Below are 7,782 nucleotides of genomic sequence, written 5' to 3'. Positions count from 1 at the left end.
ATAGTTGTATATAAATTCATCATCGACATGCCTAGTCCCACGGCAGTACAAAGGACGCAATATCTCACGAATGAACTCGGTTCTGTATCATCTGAGGGACAATATAGATAAGCTTATCTGTAACCTAGAAGCAATTGTTTCCAGGCTATTGACGTACTTGCAGTGAATCGCTGTCCGTCCGCGTGCAGGCAGCCCATTGCGACTTCTAACATATTGCGTAGACGAAGGACAACCTCCAGCAAGCCACAATCGGCGTGAGTCGAGAGTCACGCCGCACTCTATACGATGCGTGTCCAACCGGCACAGTATCTTGCGCGGAAGCGATGCGCTCCGTCTCGCTCAAGCTTATGCCACTATAGTCGTATGTTACGTCGTATACCTCCACCTTAGGGCATAACATAAAACAGCTGGCCGTCATTATTCGCCAAGTAGCGAAACAAGCTCTGGAGCTCCCGATTACCTCCTCCACTGCCCAATGGCCCTGCGAGAGCTCAACACCTGCTCGGAGTTTATTATTAATATTGCGATAACCTGCCTTGCACGAAAATGGTTATCCACAAATCAAGTTACACACGAGATTCCTGTAAGGGCGGGTGAGGAGGAATATGCCGGCATCCACATCCGGCGGTCGACCAGGGGGAGGCCAGCATCGGAGCAGGTGTTTCTGCCGGATGGCATGTAGAGATGAGCAGGTATCATCTAACGGGTCATGAAATTGTTATAGAAGGAGGGCATGCACCAGGACGCCTCTGAATACGCTTAATTCCTGGCTGTCCCCCGTCTATCAATATGCCAACATGGCGCTCAATGTCTACCGCGCGCCCCTGAGTCCCAAACCTATCCCTCCTCATGATTTCGCTTGCAGATTCCTTCGCGAATCTGCAACACGCTCCGCGTCTTGAGGCGAGACGTAGCGCGAAGCTGGAACGTGTCACAGCAATGATCTTTTATGGCCACCATGATGAAGTCGATACTACTAAAATCTCGCTCGTGACTCTAGTCAATAATGGCATGAGATACTGCTCGAAGACCGGCTTCTAACTTACACAGCAGAACGCCAACATTGCAGAACAAGATAGATCCGTATATATGGGCGTGACAGCACAGGTTCGAATCGCACACTGTAGCCAAGTCTGTTTAAGTTCGTCCGAAATTTCTTCTGATACACCCAGCAATATAGGCTGCGCTGAGTCGTCGACGCTGTAACCACAATACATCGCTCATCGTCAATCCCTTGGTTCATGCAGGGGTCCAGTAACTACTTTGACACCTGGGTAGTTGTCTCACAACCTGTGGCACCCCATATGATGACGACCGCGACTAACGGACGCCGTCCAAGATGCTGTCGTGAGAGTTGCAGACTCGAAGTTGATTACACTCGTCCATCAACTGCTTCAGTCTCGCGTCGTGGTCCACCTGATGGTTGTAACTGTTCAATATATCGTCGCTGATATGCTTGATCGTCATCATATCCAGGGGACATCTCATCAATGTTGCACGATGTCTACGGGTTCCAGTTCTGTTAGGCGAAGACCAGAGCACCACCTTTCCTGGTATCGGCTGTGACGCCACTTGCTCTGTTTCCAGGTGACGCGGTACATTGAGAGAAAGGATTCACTGCGTACACAACAACATGCAATGTTCGCCGGGACCTGCACTTTGCTCAGGACGCTCTGAATATTAACCGGCTCAAGCCGTCGCACTTTCCTTGCACTTGATCATTGCATAGTGATTCGCTAGTATCTTTTCTTTCGGGAGGAAGCGAGCGAAAATGTTCCTGCTCTGGTACTATTGCTGTAATTTCTCGTTCAACTGCTGTCTTCATAAAACGACGGCTGTCGACAGCAGGATTAGGCGTCTGAAGGCTCTCGATGTGGGGGCGGAGGAACGTCATCGTTCGTGTGGCAGTTTCCTCATACTCTTGTACAGCTGTTATGTCTTCTGCACAGACGTGACTGACTCTAAAATCCTGCATCTTCTCATTTAACAGGCGTAAACAGTCGTTACAGTTTTTTCAGTCTAGCCTGAATGAGCTTTAAGACAATAATAGCTCCATCTTTCGATTTCAGTTATCAACTCCCCATGGCCCTCAACATGCCAACATGGCGCCCAGTCTCTACCGCGCGCTCCCGAGTCCCAAACCTCTTCTTCCTCCTCTTGGTTTCGCTTACAGATTCGTTCGCGAATCTGCAACAATTGTGCCATCTAGAACAAGGTTGCCGTGGATGTGACGGTGATGCGAAGGCGCAATTTTCGAAGCAAGACCCATGCGCACAAGCCCGCCAGAGAGGTTATACACGCGGTGAGAGAAGTACTCGCTAGCGCGCCGAAAGTTCTGTTTTTCTATGACGAGTCTATGACGAGTGAGAGGCTATCCCTACGAAGATGTGTGCACGAAATGAGGAATTCCTCAAGTATGTCCTAATGTCCTGTGCTAAAAGTTCAGAATTTAGAACACGCCAGAGACTGCGGATGGCGGCTGATAAATCTGTGACGATGAACCTATACCCGGATTAGCGAGTGGCTCATCTCTCGAGTCAATATTTACAAAACCGCATACCACAGCTGGGGACAGGACGCAGTCTATTCTGTCGCCTCAACATAAGCGTACCTTGTGTCTCGTGAGGAACCACTCCGTATCCCGGTGTTGTGACACCACAAGCTATGAGTCGAACCCGTGGCATTCAACCTGAACCCAAACACATATACGAAAGCCAGAGGCAGTGCGTGCTTTGGCGCTGGATGCACAACATGATCCCAATCCTGGTGTGTTCTACTTTGACGTCGCGACCTCATCGGGCCACTACACGGCAGTCGTAGTCCACCAGAACTTTCAAACCAATGGACTCTCCTGCGCCGAGGGTGGCCACCGATCTGACGAAGTCGTTATCGCCCTCGCGGTGGCAGACATCCAATGCAAAGTTGTCATTTCAGACTTGAGTTTCGCTTTCGAGACCTATATAAAAACCGAATAAGTATTCATTTAGCTTATCATATACTCTACAACGTTGCTAGAAAATCTGATCCGACGTCTGGATGTATCGTGTGGGCGCAGGCCCACCAGGGACACCCATGCAGGTAATGACGCTTAAAATACGGCTGTTCGAGCGCTTATCCTGCGGGCATGCCTACCTCCTTGTTCTCCGCAAGTGATGAGCATAGCCGACCGCTTCTGCGGTTTTCTGGAAATCATCGACGATACAAAAGGAAGCATTGCCGATTTGTTGCACCGGCAGAAGGCTGTCGAACGCACACGAACGCATCCTGAGACGGGTATACAGACGAGCACCTACTATTGCCACGATATTGTGGTCTAGTGCGAGGGCAACTTGTGACAAGTTGCCCTCGCACGCCGGGCTCGCGAGGTGGCGAGATCTTGCGGCATTCCGGACTATAGGGACGCGTACCGAGAAGATATCGGCATTTACCATATATGCGCTTGCTCATCCTCTCTTTTTATTTGCTTGATGAAGGTATGCTCTCTCTCTCTCTCATGATCTCCTACATGCCTGCAATGACTGTTATTGAAAAAAAAAAAACAAACTAACGTATTTTCTAATCTTCACACTTTCCATGAGATATTAGTCCCACATAATGTCCATTGTACGGAGCGAGCCGCACCCTGCCGCATTCGTCTTGAGAATGGCAGGGCAAACCACACAGAAAGTCAACAGTGCTGGTTGATCCAGGCTTGCTGGTCCAAGCTGCCTCCTGTGTGTTGGGTAATAATAATAATTAATCATTATTATTAGTAATAGTTTAATACACAGGGCATATTATTATTATTATTATTATTATTATTATTATTATTATTATTATTATTATTATTATTATTATTATTATTATTATTATTATTATTATTATTATTATTATTATTATTATTATTATTTTGCAGCAACACAATTTCATTGAAAACTGTTGCGGTAATATTCTTGACATCTGTCTATCGAATTTTGAAAGTGTTCGAGTCTCGAGTTCGGACATACCGCTGACTCGCTGTGACAAATTTCACCCTCCGCTTCTAGTTACTACTGCTGTCTCTGCCTCACCTTCTACTAACTCAGATCGGGTGGGGAATTCGCCCCGTTTCGCGTATGCACGTGGTGATTATGTCGGTCTTTTCAATTTCTTCTCTTCCGTCGACTGGTCCCTTTTAAATGACATTAATGATTCAGATGGACAAGTCAGTCGCTTTACAGAAATAGTTCTTGATGGTATGCGTCGGTACATACCTTTGCATACTCCTACGCGTAGGAAGTTCCCTTCCTGGTTTTCAAGGGAACTAATAACGGCGTTAAAGCTCAAGGAACGGGCCCATCGTAAAGCGAAACGCCCTGGGTTTCACAATTGGGCAGATGAGTTTCGCCGTGTGCGTTCTCTTTGCAAACGCTTATACAAGCGGGACTACGACTCCTATCTTGAGTCTTTAGAGAGGTATGCCTCAAATCGTCCTAGTCAGTTCTGGCGTTACGTTCGCAAGCGTTCCATTAAATCAGATTTAAGTATCAGCTTAGTTGACTCTCAGGGTTCGGAAATTCGGGATGTTGCCGACAGTTTTGCACAACATTTTTCCTCCGTTTACAAACATCCACATTGTGATTCCGTTTGCCTCCCATCTGGTGCACTATCTAATTCCATTCTCTTTGACGAGGAGTTGATAACTGAGAGTCTTAAGCGTCTGAGACCATCTTTGTCTCCTGGACCTGATGGCATTCCAGCTGCCATAATAAAAGCCTTCAGTTATATCTTCGTACCAGTACTGACTGCCATATTTAATAACTGTTTAAAAAATGCTGCCTTTCCTCGCGTGTGGAAAATGGCACGCGTGTTTCCTGTCTTCAAGTCTGGAAACAAAACTGATGTTTCCAATTATCGTCCGATTTCTCTTCTATGTGCAACCTCTAAGCTTTTCGAATTAGCTTTGCACAGCGTACTTTCCTTCCATCTCAAACATATCATAGTACCGAATCAACATGGCTTCATGTCGGGTCGCTCTACTTCCACCAACCTAGTCACGTTTATGACGTATGCCTCTGCAGCAGTCCTTCAGAGGGGTCAGGTTGACACTGTGTACTGTGATATGAGCAAAGCTTTCGACGTTGTTACTCACTCACTACTTCTTGAAAAACTTCTACTCTCTGGCGTTGAAGTCTCTCTCGTAGCCCTCCTACGCAACTATCTCCTTGATCGCTTCTGCTTTGTCAGTGTCAATGGACAGACTTCTTTCGTTTACCCTGCAACGAGTGGAGTTCCTCAAGGTTCAGTACTAGGCCCGCTTCTCTTCTCCGTTTTTATTAATGATGTTTCCTCGGCGATAAAGAACTCCTCGTTTCTTCTTTATGCTGATGATATAAAAATATTCAAGGTAATACATTCTTTTCAAGATTGCGTGTTGTTGCAATCGGACATATCTGCTTTTTCTGATTGGTGTGCGATGAATCGACTTACCCTCAATTCTTCCAAAACTAGGGTTGTGTCCTTTACTCGTAAAACACATAGCTTTCTCTACCATTATTCTGTCAATTCTGTGCTGTTGGATAGGGTTGATGAAATTAATGACCTTGGTGTACTTTTTGACCGCACCCTCAGTTTCTCCTCTCACACTAAACGCATTGCTCAGCGGGCTATGCGCACACTCGGATTCGTTTGCAGACTTTCGAGAGAGTTCCATACTCCACTTCCGTTCCTCAAACTGTACCTGTCCATATGCCTCCCGGTCTTGGAGTATGCGTCGGTTGTTTGGAATGGCACTTGCAAATCGAACTTGGACAAGGTTGACAGAGTACAAAAAAAATTTTTACGGATATTTCATTATCGCTTTCCTTTCGCAACTTCCCCCTCTCGCTCCACCAGGAGCGCCCAACTGAATCTTCCTTCCCTTCACTGCCGTCGTATCAGACTTGATATCATATTTCTGTACAAACTCCTTCATGGCCACATTATGTGCCCTCAGCTCTTAGAGTACATCCTACTGCGCGTTCCGCGAAAGAGCATGAGGGAATTCAGACCATTTCAGGTTTCTCCTCTTCATTCCCACTCCCCTCTGGACAGGATGCAGTGGTTATTTAACTCTTTTTGTCCTCACCTTGACATCTTCCAAAACTCGCTCTGTTCATTTACATTGGATGTTCGTAGCGTTGTATTCTAAATAGTACTTTATCACATATAACTCCCACTTTCTAGCCTTAAATTGTATTTACTTCACTTTTTGCTTTTTCTCCTGTTCAATGCTGTCTGTATCTTGAACTACTTTTTATCCGTTTCTTGCTTATATTTCAACTTTAAACTTTATATTCGAATCTTACTGTCCCTTGTTCAATTTTACTTCTTTATTGTATTATTCTGTATTTCTAGCCTGTGTTTTAAGTACCATGCACTTGTTGCGCCTGGAATGGTTGTTTATTTTATGTATATTTCTATATTACTATAATCAATGTCAGTCATCTGTTTTTTTTTTTTCTCTTCTACCTACCGTTCTTTTTTTTTCTTTATTTCCTGGTGTGCTAAAAAATTCTCTCACTGTGTATATAAGTGATGATACTCATTGTTTGCTTAATTTCCGTGATACTTTTCGTCTCAGTTTCATTTCATGTATTATTTATTTCTTTTTTTTATGTTCTCTCTGTGTGTGTAAACATGTTTGTGCTTTTTCATTTTTTTTTGTGCTGCAGCACAAAGACCACATGGTTGTTCCTGCGCACATTAAATAAAGATTGATTGATTGATTGATTGATTGATTATTAAATACCCGACACACGGGAAGTGGGAGGCAGTGACCAGCAATAGCTTGGACCAGCAAGCCTGGATCATCCACTCCCCAAGTCAACTGCCGCCAGCGGAACCGTAGACCAGGAGAACCACAATTTTTTCGACAACATAAAAGTTTTTTCGAGAGAGAGGGCGAGAGAAAAATGTCCCTTCTCTATCTCGCCGTGTTAGTCAGGTAATATTCGTTCCATGAATTGCGTACGCAATTTCTCCATGCTTCATTTGCCTGCATAACCTGACTGCAAGAAAATTATCAGGGACACTTAAACTCCGCCCTTTAAAGGTATGACGCGATAGCCGTAGGCTACATCATCCCACATATAAACCTTCGCTTTAACCAAGCTGGGTGTCTGCGTGGCCAAGAGAGAAGGCGAATGCAGGGGTCCTTGGCAGGCTGATTCTGATTTCATCCTCCCATATGAAAGGAGCGACCCGAGTTGACAGCTCCTGCCAACGTTAGGCAACCCTACGTCCAGTAAATGTCAACGTTAGGCAACCCTACATCCAGTAAATGCCAACGTTAGGCAACCCTACGTCCAGTAAATGCCAACGTTAGGCAACCCTACGTCCAGTAAATGCCAACGTTAGGCAACCCTACGTCCAATAAATGCGCAGTCATGTATAGTCATGTCAACTTCCAGCCAGATACCGCCTACCAGAGCCATGCTCGCCAGACACTAACGCCATATTTTCGGTTAACGATCATCATCATCAGCCTGACTATACATACTGCAGGGCGAAGGCCTCTCCCATATTTCTCCAATTAACCCGGTTCTGTGCTAGCTGCATCCACTTGACCCCTACGAACTTCTTAACCTCATCTACCCACCTAACTTTCTGCCGCCCCCTGTACGCTTTCCTTCCCTTAGAATCCAGTTTGTTACCCTAAGCGACCATCGGCTACCCTAAACGACCATGCATTTAACAATATATCGCGTTAATTTTATTTTCGTGCGAATGCACTTCTAGCTCATCGCGATAGATTTCCGTAATTTCAGTTTGTTTGTTGTTGTT

This window comes from Amblyomma maculatum, chromosome 11, assembly GCF_055883805.1.
Source record: "Amblyomma maculatum isolate TAMU_Amacu chromosome 11, ASM5588380v1, whole genome shotgun sequence".
Classification (NCBI taxonomy): Eukaryota; Metazoa; Arthropoda; class Arachnida; order Ixodida; family Ixodidae; genus Amblyomma; species Amblyomma maculatum.
Note: the sequence above shows the minus strand (reverse complement) of the source record.